Raw genomic sequence first — 23395 nt, forward strand, 5'->3', positions numbered from 1 at the left:
TCCGCTTCCAGTGACCAGCCTGCTTGCAGTAGAAGCACTCAGTTTCAGGCTTAGGTCCAGGTTTGGGTTTCTTCTCTTGAGTAGCAACTTGCTTGCCGTTCTTTTTGAAGTTCCCCTTCTTCTTCTTCCCTTTGCCCTTTTTCTTGAAACTAGTGGTCTTGTTGACCATCAACACTTGATGCTCCTTCTTGATTTCTACCTCCGCAGCTTTTAGCATTGTGAAGAGCTCGGGAATAGTCTTATTCATCCCTTGCATATTATACTTCATCACGAAGCTCTTGTAGCTTGGTGGCAGTGATTGGAGAATTCTGTCAATGACGCAATCATCTGGAAGATTAACTCCCAATTGAATCAAGTGATTATTATACCCAGACATTTTGAGTATATGCTCTCTGACAGAACTGTTCTCCTCCATCTTGCAGCTATAGAACTTATTGGAGACTTCATATCTCTCAATCCGAGCATTTGCTTGAAATATTAACTTCAACTCCTGGAACATCTCATATGCTCCATGACGTTCAAAACGTCGTTGAAGTCCCGATTCTAAGCCGTAAAGCATGGCACACTGAACTATCGAGTAGTCATCAGCTTTGCTCTGCCAGATGTTCATAAGATCTGGTGTTGCTCCAGCAGCAGGCCTGGCACCCAGCGGTGCTTCCAGGTTGTAATTCTTCTGTGCAGCAATGAGGATAATCCTCAAGTTACGGACCCAGTCCGTGTAATTGCTACCATCATCTTTCAACTTTGCTTTCTCAAGAAACGCATTAAAATTCAACGGAACAACAGCACGAGCCATCTATCTACAATCAAGCATAAACAAGCAAGATACTATCAGGTACTAAGTTTCATGATAAATTTAGGTTCAATTAATTTACTTAAAGAACTCCCACTTAGATAGACATCCCTCTAATCCTCTAAGTGATTACGTGATCCAAATCAACTAAACCATGTCCGATCATCACGTGAGATGGAGTAGTTTCATTGGTGAACATCATTATGTTGATCATATCTACTATATGATTCACGCTCGACCTTTCGGTCTCCGTGTTCCGAGGCCATATCTGTATATGCTTGGCTCGTCAAGTATAACCTGAGTATTCCGCGTGTGCAACTGTTTTGCACCCGTTGTATTTGAACGTAGAGCCTATCACACCCGATCATCACGTGGTGTCTCAGCACGAAGAACTTTCGCAACGGTGCATACTCAGGGAGAACACTTCTTGATAATTTAGTGAGAGATCATCTTATAATGCTACCGTCAATCAAAGCAAGATAAGATGCATAAAAGATAAACATCACATGCAATCAATATAAGTGATATGATATGGCCATCATCATCTTGTGCTTGTGATCTCCATCGAAGCACCATCGTGATCACCATCGTCACCGGTGCGACACCTTGATCTCCATCGTAGCGTCGTTGTCGTCACGCCAATCTTATGCTTCCACGACTATCGCTACCGCTTAGTGATAAAGTAAAGCATTACAGCACGATTGCATTGCATACAATAAAGCTACAACCATATGGCTCCTGCCAGTTGCCGATAACTCGGTTACAAAACATGGTCATCTCATACAATAAAATTTAGCATCATGTCTTGACCATATCACATCACAACATGCCCTGCAAAAACAAGTTAGACGTCCTCTACTTTGTTGTTGCAAGTTTTACGTGGCTGCTACGGGCTTAAGCAAGAACCAATCTTACCTACGCATCAAAACCACAACGATAGTTTGTCAAGTTGGTGCTGTTTTAACCTTCGCAAGGACCGGGCGTAGCCACACTCGATTCAACTAAAGTTGGAGAAACTGTCACCCGCAAGCCACCTATGTGCAAAGCACGTCGGGAGAACCGGTCTCGCGTAAGCGTACGCGTAATGTCGGTTCGGGCCGCTTCGTCCAACAATACCGCCGAACCAAAGTACGACATGCTGGTAAGCAGTATGACTTATATCGCCCACAACTCACTTGTGTTCTACTCGTGCATATAACATCAACAAATAAAACCTAGGCTCGGATGCCACTATTGGGGAACGTAGTAATTTCAAAAAAATTCCTACGCACACGCAAGATCATGGTGATGCATAGCAACGAGAGGGGAGAGTGTGATCTACGTACCCTTGTAGATCGACAACGGAAGCGTTTGGTTGATGTAGTCGTACGTCTCCACGGCCCGACCGATCAAGCACCGAAACTATGGCACCTCCAAGTTCTAGCACACGTTCAGCTCGATGACGATCCCCGGACTCCGATCCAGCAAAGTGTTGGGGAAGAGTTCCGTCAGCATGACGGCGTGGTGACGATCTTGATGCACTACCGTCGCAGGGCTTCGCCTAAGCACCGCTACAATATTATCGAGGACTATGGTGGAGGGGGGCACCGCAGACGGCTAAGAATATGATCACGCGGATCAACTTGTGTCTAGGGGTGCCCCCTGCCCCCGTATATAAAGGAGCAAGGGGAGGAGGCCGGCCGGCCCCTATAGGCACGCCAGGAGGAGTCCTCCTCCTAGTAGGAGTAGGACTCCTACTAGGAGGGGGAAAGAAGTGGGGAGGGAGAGGGAAAGGGGGGGCGCCGCCCCCCTCTCGTAGTCCAATTCAGACCAGGGGGGAGGAGGCGCGCAGCCCACCTCTGGCTGCCCCTCTCTCTCTCCACTAAGGCCCATATGGCCCATTACTTCTCCCGGGGGGGTTCCGGTAACCCTCTGGCTCTCCGGTTTTCTCCGAAATCACCCGTAACACTTCCGGTGTCGGAATATAGCCGTCCAATATATCAATCTTTATGTCTCGACCATTTCGAGACTCCTCGTCATGTTTGTGATCACATCCGGGACTCCGAACTAACTTCGGTACATCAAAACTCATAAACTCATAATATAACTGTCATCAAAACCTTAAGTGTGCGGACCCTATGGGTTCGAGAACAATGTAGACATGACTGAGACACGTCTTCGGTCAATAACCAATAGCGGAACCTGGATGCTCATATCGGCTCCTACATATTCTACGAAGATCTTTATCGGTCAGACCGCAAAACAACATACGTTGTTCCCTTTGTCATCGGTATGTTACTTACCCGAGATTCGATCGTCGGTATCTCAATACCTAGTTCAATCTCGTTACCGGCAAGTCTCTTTACTCATTTCGTAATACATCATCTCGCAACTAACTCATTAGTGGCAATGCTTGCAAGGCTTATGTGATGTGCATTACCGAGAGGGCCCAGAGATACCTCTTCGACAATCGGAGTGACAAATCCTAATCTCGAAATACGCCAACCCAACATGTACCTTTGGAGACACCTGTAGAGCACCTTTATAATCACCCATTTACGTTGTGACATTTGGTAGCACACAAAGTGTTCCTCCGGCAAACGGGAGTTGCATAATCTCATAGTCATAGGAATATGTATAAGTTATGAAGAAAGCAATAGCACCATACTAAACGATCGGGTGCTAAGCTAATGGAATGGGTCATGTCAATCAGATCATTCACCTAATGATGTGATCTTATTAATCAAATAACAACTCCTTGTTCATGGTTAGGAAACATAACCATCTTTGATTAACGAGCTAGTCAAGTAGAGGCATACTAGTGACACTCTGTTTGTCTATGTATTCACACATGTATTATGTTTCCGGTTAATACAATTCTAGCATGAATAATAAACATTTATCATGATATAAGGAAATAAATAATAACTTTATTATTGCCTCTAGGGCATATTTCCTTCAGACGCCGCACTGCGAGAGTTCCTATGAGAGAACTGGGACATTTTCGCCTGGCACCCTTTAGACATGCCAGGAATCCCACGCAGGCTGGCCGAGCACAGCTTAAATATCCAAACAGGATTCAAACCTGTCAAACAGGCTCTTCGGCGTTTTTCTGAACCTAAGAGACAGGCCATGGGAGAGGAGCTAGCAAAGCTATTGGAGGACGGATTCATCAGAGACATAAAACATCCGGACTGGCTAGCAAACCTGGTGATGGTACCAAAGAAGGACAAATCCTGGCGCCTGTGCGTTGATTTTAAGGACCTTAACAAGGCTTGCCCAAAGAATCCCTTCCCCCTCCCCCGCATCGATCAAATTATCGACACTACTGCAGGACACGATTCGTTGTGTTTCCTCGACGCATATTCCGGCTACCATCAAATCAAGATGGCAGAACCAGACCAAGCCACAACGGCATTTATCACACCATACGACCCATTCTGCTTCAACACGATGCCCTTCGGGCTCAAAAACGCCGGCGCAACATATCAGCGCATGATTCAGACATGTCTAGCAAACCAGATCGGCAAAACAGTGGAGGCATACATAGATGATGTGGTCGTCAAAACAAAACATGTCGAATCTCTAATAGACGACTTGAGGCTCACATTTGATAACCTCCGAACATACGACATCAAGCTCAACCCGGAAAAATGCGTTTTCGGCGTTCCAGCTGGAAAGCTCTTGGGCTTCACTGTATCCGGTAGAGGAATTGAAGCAAATCCAGCCAAGATCCGAGCTCTGTCGCAACTGGATATCCCGAAGGACCTCAAACAAATACAAAAGTTAACCGGATGCGTGGCGGCTCTAAGCCGCTTTATCTCCCGCTTGGGAGAAAAGGCCCTACCCCTTTACCGCCTCCTTCGGTGCACCGAACACTTCGAATGGACGGATGCAGCCATGGCCGGACTCGACGAAATAAAAGCCATACTGGCAACAAACCCAGTCTTGGCCGCGCCAAACATTGGCGAACCAATGCTATTATACATTGCAGCAACACATCAGGTTGTAAGCGCCGTGCTCGTCATCGAACGAGAAACGGACGGACACAAATTCCCCCTTCAAAAGCCGGTCTATTATGTGTCCACTGTCCTCACTCCCTGCAAATCACGGTACCCGCATTATCAAAAGATTGTGTACGCGGTATTCATGGCATCCCGGAAGCTATGACACTACTTTCAAGAGTGTTCAATAATAGTAGCCTCGGAAGTACCACTTAACGATATTATAAACAACCATGACGCAATGGGCCGGATTGCAAAATGGGCCATTGAGATCCTCCCGTTTGACATAACTTATAAGCCACGGCGAGCCATCAAGTCGCAAGTCTTGGCCGACTTCGTCGTAGAATGGACGGAGGCCGAACTCCCTAAAGAGTACGACACATATTCAAATTGGATCATGCATTTCGACGGCTCCAAGATGTTGGCCGGACTGGGGGCTGGCGTCGTTTTGACGTCCCCCACAGGAGACACGGTTCAATACGTACTCCAAATTATGTGCACGGACTCCAACAATGCAGCCGAATATGAGGCCCTTTTACATGGTCTCCGGATGGCAGTATCCATGGGCATTCAACGCCTAGAGGTGCACCGGGACTCGAACCTCGCAATATCCCAAATAAATAGAGACTTCGACGCCAAGGATCCAAAAATGGCAGCTTACTGCAACGCCGTCCTAAAAATGTCAGCTCAGTTCAAAGGGCTTGAATTCCACCATGTAGCCCGGGAAAATAATCAGGCGGCAGATGTCCTGGCACGCATCGGCGCAAAACGCGATGTAGTCCCCCCCCAACATCTTCTTGGAAAGGCTGTTCAAGCCATCCGTAGTATGGGAAGGGGAGCCGAACAATAACAGCCCGGACCCAACTGCACTGCCCGACACGGAACATTCCGACACAATCGGAGGCTCTGCCAATGAAATAACACCTTCAGCCCACGTAATAATGGCCGTTATCGACCCGTGGATGGAACCATTCCTCGCCTACCTCACTAGGCAGGAACTCCCCGAGGACCAAAATGAGGCACGCTGCATAGTGCGGCGATCCAAAGCCTACAAAGTCCACGAGGGAGAGCTTTATAAGAAAAGCACTACCGGAGTCCTTCAAAGGTGCATCTCCGAAGAGGAAGGGCGGAACCTCCTGGCTGAAATTCATGCCGGACTCGGCGGTCATCATGCGGCAGCTCGGTCCCTTGTAAGCAAGGCCTTCCGTACAGGCTTTTATTGGCCGACGGCCCAGGCAGACGCCCAGGACTTAGTCCAACGATGCACCGGTTGCCAGCTCTTTGCAAACCAAAGCCATATGCCACCCACCGCCCTCCAAACTATCCCCATCACATGGCCCTTCGTGGTCTGGGGGCTTGACATGGTTGGACCCCTTAAAGGCGGAACCCACAAGCAAAAATACTTACTGGTCATGGTGGATAAGTTCACCAAATGGATAGAAGCCAAGCCTGTTAAGACGGCCGAATCCGGACCGGTGATAGACTTTATATCCGGGGTTGTACACCGTTACGATGTCCCCCACAGCATCATCACGGATAACGACACGAACTTTACGGGCGACGAGGTAAAACTCTGGTGCAAAAACATGGGCATCAAGCTCGATTATGCTTCCGTCTATCACCCACAAACTAACGGCCAGGTCGAACGTGCAAATGGTCTTATCATGAGCGGCATCAAACCCATATTAGTGCGGTCCCTCAAGGAATCTAACACGCACTGGGTATAGGAGCTCGACTCCGTGCTCTGGGGGCTGTGGACCACGCCGAATCGCACCACCGGATACACACCATTCTTTATGGTGTACGGCGCAGAGGCAGTTTTGCCTTGCGACATAATTCATGACTCACCTCGAGTGCACATGTACGAAGAAAGAGAAGCCGAGCTCGATCAGCAGGACAGCTTGGATGCATTGGAGGAGGAACGTGACGTGGCAAAAGCCCATTCCGCATTCTATCAACAGCAGGCTCGAAGATACCAAAGCAGAGAAGTATGGGCCAAAAATTACAATGTTGGCGAATTAGTTCTACGACTACCGAACAAAAAAAGGACAAACTCAACCCCAAGTGGGAAGGTCCCTTCATAATTGACCAAGTCCTGACTGGTGGAGCGTACCGCCTGCGAGATGCATCGGATAACCGACTCGAGCCAAACCCATGGAACGTAGCCCGTCTCCGAAGATTCTGTGGCTAGCGCCGGACTCTGTGTTCGTCTCCTTCCTCTGTCCATTTTTTATATACTTTCTGTCTTACATTCCTCTTCTTCTATATCTCTCTCTTATAGCCTTTAAAGGCTCAAAAAGTGACGCGCTATCCGTGCTCATTAAACCTGGGGGCTTCTTTACACAGAAGCTTATTTATACGGGCTTCATGCCCAACACATGTGTCACACTTCCGCATGTACCTTTTATTCACCATTATATGCATCGATATGACTTAAGTTTTGGCCAAGCTGGGTTGCCTGGCTCCTGTGCTTACCCCTACGTTCCCGATTGTTCGGCTAGGTGGTAAAGGGAGCATCTCTGTGATTGTTACTGCCGGGTCAGCCGGACGTGTACCTCAGACTGGGTGAAGCCGAAAGCTAGCGTTCTTAAGGGAATATTCGGTCGGTGAACTAAAGATGATCTTTTTTTATTTATCTATACGCCCCCAGATGTTTTTCCTGCGTTTCTTTTCGCAGCATGGACATGCACTTTAGGGCATGCCTCCCAGGGAAAGGAACCCCTAACGGAACTATTCTCCCTGGAAGATGTTTCTTACTAACCATGTAATATAACATAACTAGTCGGGCACTTGTCTGTTCACGCACTAATGACCCCTATGCCTGGTCTCCATGCATTCCCCGGTTCCTATATAACCGCATGGAAATTTGGACACACTCCGGACCGTCAGGTCCCGAGGCTGAAGCGAAAAGGTCGGCCATGACAAATGATCTACAATCCGGCTAGAAGGCATTATAAATGTCAATTAAATTACATAGTCATTTTGACTGATTGTATTCCTCTTTAATACCATCTAACAGTCTATCTAATTTATAGTCCTACTGGGAATACTTTGCGGCCAACTCTACTTGGCCGTATACTAAGCTTACAGGGATCTCCTTCCCATCAGGCCCTACAGGACCGACCTCGGCCATGTGGTTGGGGTCAGCCTTTGTGTACCGCGTCTTCACCATGGCCCAGGCCTCCCTAGCACCTTGACGGCAGGCCGATATCTTCCACAATCGGAAGCACCACCGTGCTCCCTTCAGCTTCTCCGCAAGCTCTCCAAGACCTTCGGGCATGGAGATGGATGGCCACAGGGCCTGGGCGACGCCTTGCATCGCCTGCCGAACTCGATCGAGCAATTGCGAGAGCTCGGGAAGAAGGTCACCCGTAGAACCGGGCATCTCCTCTGCAGGACGACCTGTTAGCACACCTACAGACATTGCTCTCTTAGTCGACTTCCCCGCCGAACTTTCTTTCAAAGGTTTGTTCAAGCACTTACTAAATATGCCGCGCTGAAGCCGCTGATTCTCCTTAACGGAGTCTGACAGCTGGGCATGAACATCTTTTAGCTCGACGCCCAGCTTGGTGTTGGCACCTTGGAGATCGTTCTTCTCCCGCCTCACCTTTTTCAGCACCTTCTCACCAGCCTTTAGCTGGCATAGGAGGTGTTGCCTTTCTGGATTCAATCCGGCGCCATCTGCAATTTCATTTGTCAGATTCGCACCCATGCCGTGCTTCGCAAAATACTTATCTTTCGAAGTGTATATTACCAGAGGGGGTCTCCTTGGGCTCCCCTGCCGCGGCTAGTGCGGCCTCGAGTTGGGCTTTGCACTCTTCCAGCTCCTTGGACAGTAGGGAATTCTTTTCTGTAAGAACCTGCATAACAAATGATCCTTAAATCAGTTATTCTAACTGTTTCAAGTCTCGGGGCTACTGGTATATATATATAGTTACCAAAATTTTCTTACCAGTATGTCTTTTACATATTGCTCCGTGGCTCTGGCTAGACCATTTTGAGCGGCACGGAGGTACGCATCTCCTGAATTAAAGGCATCTAATGCCCCTTGGGAGAAACAAGCGTCGCGAAGAATTGTCCGGCGACGCCTGTGGTTCATGGCACTCTCCACCTCAGAGTTGGTGGCAGACAACCTGTCCACATCCTCCATCAGAGGAGCGTCCGGTGCGCGCCTTGTGTTCGCCTCCGCCTCCGGACCAGGCTTTGGAGCCTGGCTGGTGGAGGCACGGTTGGCAGCCTCTCCGGGTATAGTCCGGCAAGCTCTCTTTGTCCTGAGGAGAGCACGAGTGTTAATATGCCTCGCAGGTGTAACACCTGGGATAAGGGGGCACGCCATACCTTTGCGCTGACGCCTCGGTCCGGACTGCGCCTCTTTTCTGCCCACGGGCCCCTGCGGCCCCTTGTTGGCTTGCCGCCGCAGGTTCGGCCTCCCGTCTCAAAAACCTCCCCTGCAAAGCTCGGTTGTAATTAGGAAACTAAAAGCACGAGAGGGCGGACACCTATTCGGGGTACTGGGACTTCGATCTCAGTTACCTGGGAGGCCGAGATTAGTCCTGGGTAATCGGCCGTAATGGCCACCAAGGCGTTGTCCTTGCTCAATTGATGGAACACTCCATCAATCAGCTCCACAGATATGTCCGGATCCTCTTGAGAGGCCGGGTCGAGGGACCGTCCTGGGTCCTTGGGTTGTGGAGGAGGGCTGTTTATTTCCTTAACAGCCCGGCGCAGTTCCCGCGCTGAAGTAGTTAGACTGAATATTTAACAATGGGAATACAAAATGGATGGCCAAGTAAATGCGATCGCTTACCCAGCTTGGAGGATTGTGCATAGAGAATCCACCCTGTGGGTTGACGCGGAGAAATTCCTCCTCTTCTCCCTTGTACAAAGTGGACAAGATCTTTAGTAGAGCGGCAGCTGAATCCAGCCCCTTACGACCGTAGCGGGTGGCGTCATCCTCCCCGTTGAAGTCCCACATGGGGTGGCTTCTATACTGAAGCGGCTGCACCCCCCGCATGATGCATTCGGCCATAACCCCGATCATGGTCAGTCTGGAATGAGCTAACAATCTTATCTGGCCCATCAAGTAAATGATGTCCCTGTCACTTTCCCTCTGAGGGCTCCGTGGGCGCCAGCTTAGGCGCTTCTTTAGGGGAGCACTGTTGAACTTGGGGAGGCCGATCCGGACAGGGTCCGGCAGCGAGACGTCCTCTATATAAAACCATTCCAAAGGCCAGTCTTCAGACGCCTTCTTTGGGGTTCCGGATAGATATCCGGTCTCGGCGATGCGCCACACTTCGGCTTCGCCCACTTGATACATTGACCCCTCCTTAGAGCGGGGCACAAGGCAGAATAACCTTTTCCATAGCCCGAAATGAGCCTCGAGACCCAAAAACAGCTCGCAGAGGGCTACGAAGCCTGCGATATGCAATACGGAGGCATGCGTGAGATTGTGTAGCTGGAGGCCATAGAACTCCAGCAGCCCCCGGAGAAATGGATGGATTGGAAACCCGAGCCCCCTTATTAAATAAGGGACGAGGCATACCCGCTCTCCTTTGGAGGGATTAGGGGCACTCTCCGCTTGCTTTCCGCCATTATAGATGGCAAGACCGGCTCGAACCGGGATCATATAGGCCGGGGGGAGAAATCCCTTGGTCTGGAGCGTCACTAGCTCGCTATGCGGGACGGAGCATCTCTCCAAATATCCAGGCTGAGGGCTGGAAGGGCGAAAAGAGGAGTTGCGATGACTGGCCATGGTGGAATGGACCTTTGTCGGATGCGCTCTGATGAACACTCGCGAAGGGGGGAAGATGTGGTTTGGATCTAAATCCTCGTCCCCTTAAATGGGCAGCTCATTTACGCGGCTAGGGGTGTGAATGAAAAAACACTCAGACTTTTCATATTTGTTTGACACGTGGGAGACGGCCATTATTGGGCGTAGAAGCCAAGGAGCGCAACATTTATAAGAAACCGGACTTTATTCAACAGGTACACGGAATTTGGAGGAGAACCCGCCTTGCAATGCCGAAGACAATCTGCGCGCCGGACTCATCGTCATTGAAGCCTGGTTCAGGGGCGCTACTGAGAGAGTCCTGGATTAGGGGGTGTCCGGATGGCCGGACTATACCCTCAGCCGGACTCCTGGACTATGAAGATACAAGAATGAAGACTTCGTCCCGTGTCCGGAAGGGACTTTCCTTGGCGTGGAAGGCAAGCCTGGCGATACGGATATGTAGATCTCCTACCATTGTAACCGACTTTGTGTAACCCTAACCCTCTCCGATGTCTATATAAACCGGAGGGTTTTAGTCCGTAGGACAACATACAGAACAACAATCATACCATAGGCTAGCTTCTAGGGTTTAGCCTCTCCGATCTCGTGGTAGATCTACTCTTGTACTACCCATATCATCAATATTAATCAAGCAGGACGTAGGGTTTTACCTCCATCGAGAAGGCCCGAACCTGGGTAAAACTTCATGTCCCTTGCCTCCTGTTACCATCCGGCCTAGACGCACAGTTCGGGACCCCCTACCCGAGATCCCCCGGTTTTGACACCGACAAAGGGCCAACCATCTCCTCCCCTTGATCCACCAATCCAGCCACCTCCCGGCCCACCAACCCATCGCCACCCTCAGCCGCCTCCCGATCGAGAGCATGAGCACTTCCTGAGCAAGAGTGCTCGCTCCAGCCGGCGACCGCGAGCCGCAGCTCACCGGGGGAGCACCAGGCAGGAACCCTCTCCTTCCCTTCTTTCCCTATGGTTTTCTATCCTTCCCCTTCGATCTCTCTCACAATCTCCGTCTCTCTCTGTACTTCATCGCTGTTGGAACGGCCGCCGCTCGCGGAAGCCGCCAACGTCCGCCTCTGGCCCAGATCCGACCATCGCCGAAGCCTCCTCGTCGGATCCCGCCGTCAAGTCCCCATCCCGTCGTCGCGTCGAGCTCCACCGCCCAAGTCCGACGTCCCGTCGCTGTGCCAAGTCCATGCCCGGTCCCCCTGCGTTGCTGCACCACCCCGCCTCGCATGCTCCTCAAGACAGCCACCGCCGACCTCCGTTCCGTCCTAACCGCCGCCCAGCTGCCGGATCTTCCCGTTCCGGCCGGTTCCTGCCCGGCGCCACGCTGGACCCATGCCTCCTCTGCTGCCGTTCCCGAGCTCCCCTGCTTCATCCCCTTCCTCTGTGATTCGGGCGAGCGTGACCCAGGCCGCTGCCGCATATGCCCGTGTGGGCCACAAGCATGCCCGAGGCCCAGCTGCGCGCCCTACCAGCCTCCCTCCTCCACCAAGTGGGCCCAGGCCCATGGTGAGGCCAGCTGCACGCCCTCCTTTTTTTCCATGGTTGGGCCGGCTAGATTCGGCCCGAGTGCCTGTTTTTTTCCATGACCGAATTCGCTATTTATCCTGAGAACTGCCAGTTTTGCAGAAACACCCTTGCACTTCATGCATATCCTAACTAATTAACCGTGCATCGGTTTAAAACAAACTTTATATGTAAAATGTCTAGAATTTTGTCTAGTTTAATAATATGCTACTTTCAACCATGTTTGAAATGTTTAAAATGATGTTTGCTTAAATTTTCTCAAATGCCATGTTAAAATGATTTATTTCATAACTAAATAACCGTAGCTCCAAACCTAACAAACTTTACATGTAAATGGGGTAGAAAAATGCCTAGTTTAACATGGTGGCATCACTTTGCATGTTTATCAACTCTAAAATATGGTTTAGGGTAGAACAATACCAAATTCAAATATACACATGAGGAATTTCTGAAATTGTTGTTTGTTGTTTCCGGCCTCATTTAAACTTGCATAAATAGTTAGTTTACTTATGATTCACCTCTTGCCATGCTAACCAACATTTAATATTGTTGAGTACATAAACGAGAGAGAACTAAATAAGTCACGTGGTGTTTCGTCACTATGCAACGGAGTTGCATATTGATCTCCACTTAATTTGTAGGATTACTTGTGCACTTTGCCATGCCATGCCTCATTAAACCGGACATGCATCATACTTGTTTGCGCATCGTGCCATGCTTATGTGATGATTGTTTACTATGTTGTTTGCTTTCTTTCCGGTGTACTTCTTCTCAGTAATCCGGTAACGTTGCGTTTGTGAGGATCCGTTGGCTACGTCCGTTTGTCTTCTTCATGGACTCGTTCTTCTTCCTTGCGAGATCTCAGGCAAGATGACCATACCCTTGAAATCACTTCTATCTTTGCTTGCTAGTTGCTCGCTCTATTGCTATGCCTATGCCGCGATACCTACCACATGCTTTTCATGCCTCCCATATTGCCATGTCAAACCTCTAACCCACCTTGTCCTAGCAAGTCGTTGTTTGGCTATGTTACTGCTTTTCTCAGCCCTCTTATAGCTTGCTAGTTGCAGGTGAAGATTGGAGTTTGTTCCTTGTTGGAACATGATTATTGTTGGGATATCACAATATATCTTGTTTACTTAATGCATCTATATACTTGTTAAAGGGTGGAAGGCTCGGCCTTATGCCTGGTGTTTTGTTCCACTCTTGCCGCCCTAGTTTCCGTCATACCGGTGTTATGTTCCTTGATTTTGCGTTCCTTACATGGTTGGGTTATAATGGGAACCCCTTGACAGTTCACCTTGAATAAAACTCCTCCAGCAAGGCCCAACATTGGTTTTACCATTTGCCACCTAGCCTTTTCCCCTTGGGTTCTGCAGACTCAAGGGTCATCTTTATTTTAACCCCCCCGGGCCAGTGCTTCTCTAAGTGTTGGTCCAACCTGAGCGATGTTCGGCGCCCCCTGGGCAACCAGGGTCTATGCCAACCCGACGTCTGGCTGATCCGGTGTGCCCTGAGAATAGATATGGGTAGCTCCTATCGGGATTTGTCGGCACATCCGGGCGGCTTTGCTGGTCTTGTTTTACCATTGTTGAGATGTCTTGTAACCGGGATTCCGAGCCTGATCGGGTCTTCCTGGGAGAAGGAATATCCTTCGTTGACCGTGAGAGCTTGTGATGGGCTAAGTTGGGACACCCCTGCAGGGTTTTGAACTTTCGAAAGCCGTGCCCGCGGTTATGGGCAGATGGGAATTTGTTAATGTCCGGTTGTAGAGAACTTGACACTTAACTTAATTAAAATGCATCAACCGCGTGTGTAGTCGTGATGGTCTCTTCTCGGCGGGGTCTGGGAAGTGAACACGGCGTTGGAGTTATGCTTGAACGTAAGTAGTTTCAGGATCACTTCTTGATCACTTCTAGTTCACGACCATGCTTTGCCTTCTCTTCTCGCTCTCCTTTGCGTAAGTTAGCCACCATATATGCTAGTGCTTGCTGCAGCTCCACTTCTCATACCTTTTCCCTACCCATAAGCTTAAATAGTCTTGATCGCGAGGGTGTGAGATTGCCGAGTCCCCGTGACTCATAGTTTACTTCCAAAACCAGTTGCAGGTGCCGATGATATCGTGCAGGTGACGCAACCGAGCTCAAGGAGGAGCTAGATGAAGATCTTGTTCGTTATGTTGTTCCGTTTCCAGTTGATCAGTAGTGGAGCCCAGTTGGGGCGATCGGGACCTAGCATTAGGGGTTGCCTTTCTTTATTTGGTTCCATAGTCGGACCTTGATTGTATCTGGATGATGTAATGCTATATTCATGTATTGTGTGAAGTGGCGATTGTAAGCCAACTCTGTACCTCTTTCTTATTTAGTACATGGGATGTGTAAAGATTACCCCTCTTGCGACATGCCTACAATGCGGTTATGCCTCTAAGTCATGCTCCGACACATGGGAGATATAGCCGCATCGTGGGTGTTACAAGTTGGTATCAGAGCCTTCCCCGACTTAGGAGCCCCCTGCTTGATCGAATCGTTGGCGTTGTTGAGTCTAGAAAAATGTTTTGAGTCTTATAGGATTATATATATCGGAGAGTAGGATTCTTTTTACTCCTAAGTCCCTTCGTCGCTCTGGTGAGGCCTCCTGACGTAGAGTTTTGACTCTTCTCTTCTCAAATTTTCACGAATTTTTTTTAGGATCACGTGGGTTTCTTGGAATCGTTCCGATGGTTTTGTGACGAGAACATTGTTCTTGGTGCCTCCTGACATTTAGGGGTTGTGGCAGTGTCCTGGGGAGTTGAGCTCCGATGTGTTGTCGTCACAATTTTATCGTTGCAGTTCTGGAATACCTGAGTTTCGCCGACATCGAAAATCTCTTTTATGCAGTTGTTGGTGAGATAACCTCAACGCCACCCAGTACTGGGGCGGGAGTTCGGGAGTATTGCCATAACTCGTATAACGGATGCTTTTCGAAGGTTGAGGTAAATGATTTCCGAAGGTTTCTTGGTTATGTGTTGAAGGATGGATACAGTTGGATGTAGGATTTGCTAGTTTTGGGTGAGATATTATGCTTCCCCTGTATCCCCAACACCTGATTGCATAACCAGAAAGTTTCGGAAGTTTATAAGTGGGAATTCAAGTAGCTCCTAGGATATCCTTCCGACAGATGTATGATATGAAATTGGGGTTCGACGTCTAGTGGTCCGCCTATCAACGGTTGGTTTTACAATGGTCTTGTTGTGTCTTAAAGAGTCCTTGGCTATGCTGACTCGGGGATGCTTCGTATGTCATGTGCACTGCCTTGTACATGATGGTGTTGTACGATCAAGCCCGTGTGGGCCCCACCACGAAAACTTCGGACGAAATCTTTATCATATGTTTGTTCCGTCTTATTCTGCAAGCCAATCCTTTGTTTTGTTTTGAGTTGTGGTATTCGAGTTGCTTCAAAGTCAAATGTTGATTCCATACCTTTCCTAAATGGTGTTCTCATACTTCTATGTGAATACAAATCCTTCTGGATCATCGAGATTGTCATGTTAATTCTTTTTCAACCGGCGTGTTCTCTCTTCAAGTGGATCCAATCTTTTTCAACATCCGCAAGACCAACTCTAAGTATTCTCAACGGTGTTTGTTTCATTCGCCCCAAATTGTCTTTGTTTTCCCGCCCTCCCACCCTTGTTTCTTCAAGGACTCATATATCTTAATCAAATATCCATCTTATTGATACGAAGTCTCTCCATTCTTTTCCGTCAATGTTCTTATCCGGTGATTCTCAGGAAGATGCTAACGGTGCCTCAAGTTCATCACTATTCGTTCTTTTTCTTCGGTGGATTCAAGTCAAGCTTTGTTGAGCATATCCTTTTCCTCGTTTTAAATGTTTTCTCATGCCGGTGCGCCTCTTAATCATCCACTTCTCGCTATTCAATTGTTTCGGAGTGCTGAAGATATCTCAGAAGGCTCGTGTCGGGGATATACCCCGTGGCGTAAACCGGCCGGAAGTATAAACCGCTGGACTGGATGACTCACTGGTAACCCGCCCGGAGCTTGGCGGTTCACCGGCTACCCGCCCGGTCTTGGCGGTTCACCGGCTACCCGCTCGGTCTTGGCGGTTCATTAGTAACCTGGCGGGCGGGTCAGATGGATGACGAGTCCCATGGCCCAGAAGGCCGGTTCATACTATGGTGGGCCGGTTTAAGAGGAAAGGCATGAGGAATATTTACCTTACAAGGAGTTAAGACCAGGACTTGTATCCGGTTTGTATTAGAGATAGACTAGTCCTAATCCTAATAGGACTTCACATGTAAACCGCCCCTTCAACATATATAAGGAGGGGCAGGGCTCCCCAAAGAGGGAGGAAAAAGAAGAAACAATCTTAGGACTAGACACAAAGAGGAGAGCCGGTTTACGGCGACTCCCTCGTGATGATAATGAGACCTAGCCTCAAACAGCATGTAGGGCTATTACCGGATGATGTTTCTCGGGCCCCGAAGCTGTCTAAATCCTTGTCTTGCGTGTTGATCCGCCCTGCGTCTCTCATCCCACTCAACCCCTCTCAAGCTACCACATAGATGCGTTGGCCTCGCGACTAAGTCCTGACACTAAGGACATCTGCCATGACAAATCACCGTGGGGCTCGCGCACAGTGGTGTTGGGTTCTTGAAGGGATATCTCTCAGGGATCGAGAAGCTCGCAGTTGATCAACTATGAGTTCATCAAGGGAGATTGAAAAAGTATTCAGTGGCGATGGATATTGATTTCAAGGGAATTTAGGGCTTTTGCGTTCTTCTATGTATCGCGGAGGCAACAATGATCCGTCTAAACCGAATCAAAGATCAAGATTTTTGGCTGCAATCGCGTGTCGCTGAGACTGACAAGAGTTGTGCTGCAGCCGCCGTACGCACGGATCGTGCAAACCGCCGTATATATCAAGCAAATCCTGAGGCAGGGCCACTGGAACTATTGACGTCAGACATCAAATCGGAGTTGTACGACAAACTGCAACGCAAATTATCCAGTTGGTTGCTTTTTGGGACGATTCACTAGCACTCCATAATGCTATTTGAAGACTACTCCACATGAAATCCCAGAGGGCCACTAATGTTTGCACAAGGATTGAGGTCTAATTGCTCTGGAGTTTAAGTAGTACTACCGCGTACATGCATGTGAAGCCAGCAAATCAGTCGGCGGAGGGCCACGACCTGGCGGACACGGATTGGGGATAGTCAAACAAATAACGACCCAAAGGGAGATATGTGCGCGGACTCGGGCCTCGCTGGAATCACCGCGCCCCTGCGCCATGGCTCGCTTCGCGCCGTTTCGATCGACGGGTGCTTGACCTCGTGCTAAAACCGCCCGTTCCTGAGTCGCCACCGAGTTCACCTCCTCCTTGCTGCTGCGAGCCGCCTCGGCCGAGGGCAGCCTGTGGACCACCGCCTGGGCCCCGCCTCGTCGCTGCCTTCGCCTTCACCTCCACAGCCGTGGCCTTGCTCCGTCTCAGCCGTGGCAGAGCCGCTGCTGTGGCCTCCACCTTTGCCACGAGCGCTTCTGCTGCTGCTGCGCTTTGCCAGTGTTTTAAAAACAAGGGCCGAATATTTTAACTAGCCAAGGGAACTTGGAAAGAGGGTCTACGTATGGAGCTTTCGCCTAAATAAATCAGGTGATATTTGTCCTATATATTTATTGCTAAGTACATGTTGATTTCTTTGGTCAAACAACTACTTTGCCCTGCTGTATGTTTTGTACGCAGGATAACTGTGTTTATACCACGGGTTTCGTCCGTGTCATGCCACCTGATGAATGAGCGTGAGCAAGTCACCGTCCCTGTGGTCCGGTTTACATCAGCTTGCCGGGACCGCGCCCGCGATTAACTCAACTGTTTGCGTCGGTTTACAACACCCGTGGCCGACTCAACCGTCCACGCCGGTTTACAACACTGTGGCCGACTCAACCATCCACGCCGGTTTACAACATCGCGGTCGACTCTCTCGTCCACACCGGTTTAAAAAACGCCGTGGCCGAAAAATCTGTCTGCACCCGCGGCCGACTCGGCCGCGATTGTTTTCAGTTTCACCACAGTGATCATCAACTCCGTGGTGATAATCTCTGACCTGACGCATCAGGTGAAATCCATCCGGTATATTTTTATATTATATATTGCTTGCTTTTAAAAAAGAGGAGCCATTACTTTGTCTTGCAAAGTTCTTCAATGTAGGACAAATTAAATCACAAAGCTCTGAAGCTCTCAAATCTGGTTTAAGAATTTCCGGTTCAAAAAGGAATTAACTTCTCGCAAGTTCGAGTTTAAGAAGCCGTCAGAAAATTTCCAGGTCATCAGAAAGTATTCTGGTTTACAATCCGGTTCAAGGGAAAGATGTCTTCCATGAAGCTTTGAAGCTCTCAATATCCGGTTTAACATCCGGTTCAAGAAGGATTTATCTCTTGCAAAAAGTTAAAGGGTTCCAAAGAGGACCTGCTGCCATGATGCGCGGTTCAAACATGGGTATCATGCCTTATTGGCTTATCATATTCTTGATCACTTGGGGGCTTTGGTCGTATCCGAACCATAGTCACACCTCTTGATCGACGCAATGCCACAATATCACTTGGGGGCTTGGTCGCGTCCGAACCATAGCAACGCCACTTGGTAGGCGGAAAGCCACAACATCACTTGGGGACTTGTGGTCACGTCTGAACCATAGTCACGCCTCTTGATCAGCCTAGTGCCACAGCATCACTTGGGGGCTTTGGTCGAACCCGAACCATCGCTACACCTCTTGATCGGCGTAATGCCAATGCATCACTTGGGGACTTGTGGTCACGTCTGAACCATAGCCACGCCTCTTGATCGGCCTAAGGCCATAGAATCACTAGGGGGATTGGTCGAACCTGAACCATTGCCACGCCTCTTGATCGGCGAGAGCCACCAGATCACTTGGGAACTTGGTCACGTCTGAACCAGTCATGCCTTTTGATCGGCCTAAGGCCACAAAATCACTTGGGGGATTGGTCGAACCCGAACCATTGCCATGCCTCTTGATCGGCGAGAGCCACCAGATCACTTGGGGACTTGGTCACGTCTGAACCAGTCATGCCTCTTGATCGGCCTAAGGCCACAGAATCACTTGGGGGCTTGGTCGAACCCGAACCATCGCCATGCCACCTGATCGGCATAAATGCCATGGTTTCATTTGGGGACCTAGCTGACTTGAACCATAGCTACACCTATCGGGAGCTTGGTCGTGTCCGACCATGGTAACGCCATCTGATCAGCTCAAATAAGCTACTTTTTGGCAAACGGTTTTATCATTGCCTTTGCTTCACAATTTTCTTTGATAGATATTTCTTTCTTTTTGTTGCGTTTTTAAACTGACATTTCTTAAACCGATTCGACTGTCAATTACAAATGGACGGGACACGGTCAAATCTTAATCCGGAGACTATCTGCCCGGTTTGATTTTCTGTTACTATCCTATTATGGAGTAAACCGGTGTTTATCAACCCAGCTCGGCTTTCAACTACAAGTTGTCAGTACACGATCAAGTTATAATCAGGAGACTATCAGCCCGGTCTGGTTTGACTACAAGTCGCCAGTATTATATATGTTAATCCGGTGTATTTCACAACCCGGCACGGTTTTATCATAAACCGGCACAATATGGAAGGAGTTATCAGTACTCAAGATTTGGGTTATCACCCTTACTACAAAAAGTTGGTAAAACCAACAATGTGATTCAATGTCACAGGTATGATATATTTCATATTTGATTATTCTTAAGTGCAGCCTTGGTTATAAACCCGGGTTATATGTTGAGCATTATGACCCGTCCGGCGGTAAACCGCCAGGACACTTTAAACTTGTTGTATGCAGAAACAGGTTTGTTAAACCGGCCTGGTTTTTTGGACTATAAGTCACCAGTATATATATTTGGATTGCGCCGTTGGAATCATGCACTTATAAATCATTGGGTTATATTATTCAAATAGCCAAACTTGGCTGAATTTTCATTATGATATTGAATGAATAAGGTTTTCACCGGATTATATTATCTTGAATAGCCAACATGGCTGGATATTATTATGGTTATTAATAACCGGTATTATTGAGGTTTTCAAAGTCGCTTTAGCGCAATGGCTATTATTTTATCAAAGGATATGATTTAGTCTACAATGGAAGGAATAGTCCCGAGTCGCTGCAGGCTTACGACCCGGCACTTGGGGGCTACATTATTCAAATCGAGATTACATGCAAGTCTCATGTTGCTGCAAGCATGCATCATGACACTTGGGGGCTAATGCCAAGTCATTTTTAGTCTTATTGAAGACCCAACTCATCATATTATAATGAACCGGCCCTTGGGGGCTACCAATTGCTCCTGTCAACAATTCAAGGTACACAAGTTTTCGTCCATAATATTGAAGGATCCATTGCTCAGTTGGTAAAGCACAAAGCTCTTAACCTTGTGGACGTGGGTTCAAGCCCTGCGATGGAAGCTACATTATAATATGTTATTTTCATTGAAGTATATATCAAGTCCCGGTTCAGTAGTATCTTACTAAGCCGACCCTTGGGGGCTACACGTTGCTGTTCAAAGTTTACAAGATTATATTTACAAAGTCCCTGCTCATTATTGCATAATGACCCGGCCCTTCGGGGCTACACTGATGGAAGTTTTTATAAGCAATTACAAGTCCCAGGTTGCTGCAAGCATGACAACCCGGCACTTGGGGGCTACATATATGGAGTATTCAGTTTATATGATTGAGATGAACAAACCGGATTTCTTCAAGGTTGAAACACTTATTGGAGCAAGTCTTAAGTTATCACTATGTTCTCCTCTTAAGACTTGGGGGCTACAGGTATTATGCGTATAAAGGAGGAATATCTTCATTTTATTAGTTTTGAGCAAATCAGGAAGATCAATTACATGACCGGTGTCGACAACAATTATGACCCGGTGCCATAAATATTTATAAACCGGCCATTTTTGGTAATATTAAACCGGCAAGTTTTACATCTTCAAACCGGCTGAATATCAGATAAGTATTTTCAGACCCATATTTCTTAAATCGGCGCTTTGGGAGCTGAGTCAAAGGAGTTATTCTTCACAATATTTCTCGGTGACAAACCAATGTCGGCAAAATTGATTATGAAGTTGGCTTATTGACCTGGATTTTCTAGAAGAAGGAAATGGCAAGGAATTAAGGATAATCAGATGCCGGTTTACAAGAATTCTTAACCCGGAGCATAATCTATCAAATTTGTTCTTGTATTTGTTTACAGGATCAGTTTAACATGGATAAATCCAAATTAAACTGGGGGCTAATGTCGGGGATATACCCCGTGGCGTAAACCGGCCGGAAGTATAAACCGGCCGGACTGGATGACTCACTGGTAACCCGCCCGGAGCTTGGCGGTTCACCGGCTACCCGCCCGGTCTTGGCGGTTCACCGGCTACCCGCTCGGTCTTGGCGGTTCATTAGTAACCCGGCGGGCGGGTCAGATGGATGACGAGGCCCATGGCCCAGAAGGCCGGTTCATACTATGGTGGGCCGGTTTAAGAGGAAAGGCATGAGGAATATTTACCTTACAAGGAGTTAAGACCAGGACTTGTATCCGGTTTGTATTAGAGATAGACTAGTCCTAATCCTAATAGGACTCCACATGTAAACCGCCCCTTCAACATATATAAGGAGGGGCAGGGCTCCCCAAAGAGGGAGGAAAAAGAAGAAACAATCTTAGGACTAGACACAAAGAGGAGAGCCAGTTTACGGCGACTCCCTCGTGATGATAATGAGACCTAGCCTCAAACAGCATGTAGGGCTATTACCGGATGATGTTTCCTGGGGCCCGAAGCTGTCTAAATCCTTGTCTTGCGTGTTGATCCGCCCTGCATCTCTCATCCTAGTCAACCCCTCTCAAGCTACCACATAGATGCGTTGGCCTCGCGACTAAGTCCTGACACTAAGGACATCTGCCGTGACAAATCCATGACAGCTCGTGTTTTCATTCAAGATCCGTTCAACCTATTTCGAGGTTGTTATCTCATTCAAGCCATTTAATTCAACCGGTGCGATCTCTCTTCAAAACCGTTCTACGGTGTTTCTTTTTAGTGGGCCCTAACCCACAGGTCTTTTCCCAGGATCTTACCTGACTCTTCTAATTTTTCTGGAGCTTCTCAAATTCTTTTCCAAGTTTGACATAAGAATGAATCATCATCAGTCAAATGTCTTTCCCCAAGATCTTTCAAATTCTTATCACCATTGTCTCAACCTTTCTATCCGTCATCTCGGAGTATCTCAACAATTCATGGTGGTGTTTCTCGTCTTCACTCTCGATATTTGAAGACCGAAGAAGAGTTTTTCCTCCAAATCTTATCCGTTCTCTCAAGGATCCATGGTGCTAGCTTGATGCTATCCTCTCATAATTGTTTTTAATTGTGTCAATTCTTTTAAACCATCCGAAGCAATTCAGGAGTCTTTTCAGTTTGATTCTCCGGAGGCCATCATCTCAGAATTATTCTTTCCAGATTTCAGCTCTCTTTCTCTAAATCTTACCGGTGCATCGTTCAAATATCCTCTAATCAGTTCAGGATATCTTCGTTCTCATGTATCTAAATGCTAGCAAGTATCTTCATTCATTTTTTTCGAATTCTTCCTGGTGTTTCTTTATCTTTTCTTTGTCCATTTTCAATTATTACCGGTGATTCATCCTTTTACTTCATTCGTTTTTCAATTCTTATGGTGGTTCGTTCAAGAGCTCTCTTCCTTGGTTATTTATCAATTCATTCGTTGTTTACAAATCCTACAGGTGGATACATCAAGACCTTCTCAAGTTTGCGCCATATCTATCTTAATCCTTTCTACGACAATAAGTAGTATGCCAAATCCATTTGCTCGTCATCAATTTAAATTGGTTTAGGATACGCATAACATAATTCTTATTCTTGCTTCTTCCAAATGTTGGATTCATCTTTCGGAGTTTGTCACGATGACTAAATTCTCGGTTTCAATTGTTTCATCTTTTCTTTTCCCGAAGTTCCAAGCTCTCTCAATTTTCTCGTCATGAAGATCCATCTAATCATTGCAACTCTTCACCTTGTGTTTTCAACTTCTCTTTCATTTTCGTCTGATCATTCTTTTATTACCGGAGTTCTTCATGGAGGTTCTACATGATGGTTCATAAAGGATTAAATTCCTTCTCGAAGTGTTCATCGAGATTCTTTTCAGAGGAGCTCAAGTATTCGTCATCTTGCATTGCTAAGTGCAGTTCTTCCTATCTTATCTTTTGAGGTGGTGTTATGTCATTGTT

The sequence above is a fragment of the Triticum urartu genome, chromosome 7A (genome assembly GCF_056163025.1).
Source record: "Triticum urartu cultivar PI428250 chromosome 7A, HENAU_Tu73, whole genome shotgun sequence".
NCBI lineage: Eukaryota > Viridiplantae > Streptophyta > Magnoliopsida > Poales > Poaceae > Triticum > Triticum urartu.